The sequence below is a fragment of the Papaver somniferum genome, chromosome 2, assembly GCF_003573695.1.
Source record: "Papaver somniferum cultivar HN1 chromosome 2, ASM357369v1, whole genome shotgun sequence".
Classification (NCBI taxonomy): Eukaryota; Viridiplantae; Streptophyta; class Magnoliopsida; order Ranunculales; family Papaveraceae; genus Papaver; species Papaver somniferum.
The window spans coordinates 53,152,055-53,153,540 of record NC_039359.1 but is presented as its reverse complement, the minus strand read 5'-3'; the positions used below and the strand labels follow the sequence as shown (position 1 = coordinate 53,153,540).

At 34.5% G+C, this 1,486-nt stretch overlaps 1 pseudogene; it reads right to left on the bottom strand.

Moving 5' to 3' along the window:
• Window positions 1–290: 290 nt before the first annotated feature.
• Window positions 291–1,092, bottom strand: LOC113351026 (annotated as a pseudogene).
• Between the last annotated feature and the right edge of the window lie 394 nt (window positions 1,093–1,486).

Here is a 1,486-nt window from a genome sequence, read left to right as displayed (position 1 = left end):
TGAAGATTTAATTCTCCCCATGTTGTTTCAAAGGTGGTTGAAGTTGATGAATTTGTTGTAGTTCTTGGATCCGGTTTGCTAATATTATTCATATTCATGTTTCTTTCTGGTGAAGCCGAAACCAATGCAGGAATATACACTGGACTATTCAAGTAATGCTGAACATTCATGTTATCATCATCATCATTAAGATAATTGTTATTTATCGAACTCGATCCTTGTTCAAAAGGATAACAATCAGCATCTTCGGCTGCTATGTTCTCATTATCATTAGTGACGGCTGAGTGTTCTTAAGTAGAGAAATTGTAAGGTGGTGGAGTTTGAGATGATGAATTTGGCAAATAACCTAGAGTATTAAGAAGTTGATAATTTGGTTCAAGGTTATTAGTATCTCGGTTCGGAACTGATCTTAATTGATTAAGTAACTCCATGTTAGGTGGTTGTATTGATGAACTTGATCCATTGTTCATCACTTGTAACAGATTATTCAATAGTTGAATTTTGGCTAATTGTGCCTGAGCATCAGCTTGTATTCTTGTAGCATTGTCCAAAGGGTTCATCAAATTTAAAATATTTGCTGCCACGAGTAAATTTGATAAGTTCGCAAGAAGATTAAGATCTGTCCTTGGCCTATGAGTTATCGGATCGATACCCATTTGTAACAGTTTCTTCTTTATATGAGTGTTCCAATAATTCTTTATCTCATTATCGGTTCTTCCCGGTAGGTGAGTTGCAATTTGAGACCATCTACAAAGACAAATAAAAAAACGATAAATTTAGAAACCAATGATAATAAGTTTGCATGCGTGACGCTAGTTTTGGACGTACTTATTTCCAAGTACCGAGTGAATACTGATAATAAGTTTTTCCTCATCATCAGAGAATTTTCCTCTCTTGATACCAGGCTTTAGATAATTACTCCATCTTAGTCGACAGCTTTTGCCACACCTATTCAATCCAGCAAGTTTAGGTAAAGCTCTCCAACTTCTATGACCATTCTTATGTATATAATCAGCGAGTTTTTTGATCTTCCTCAGGTGTCCATGGACCCTTTTTCCATCCCGTTTCATCGCGGCTCGGATATCTTCCCATTGTCCACTCCTTTCAACAAAACTAATACTTCAATACTCAAGATTGTAAATGGTATTTGTATTTTTTTTGGGTGTTATTTTGATTTCGATGTTGCTAGTTAAGACAATAACTGACTGAGCTCTGAGCACTGAGATTACATGGATAAGTTAGATTAAGGGTTTGTGTGTATTTAGAGAGAGTGAAATGTTGAAAATCTAAACAGAACAAGACTATATCATATAGTATGTGGTGATATGATCTGAAAATCTAAACAGAATAAGACTATGTTATATAGTATGTGGTGATGTCTAGAAATAACAAAACTTTTTTCTATATCTTTTTTCCATAAGTGTTTTCGAAATAAAAGTCTTAGCACTGACCACATTTCTTACTTTGTTTGTCTGCTAAGGTAATA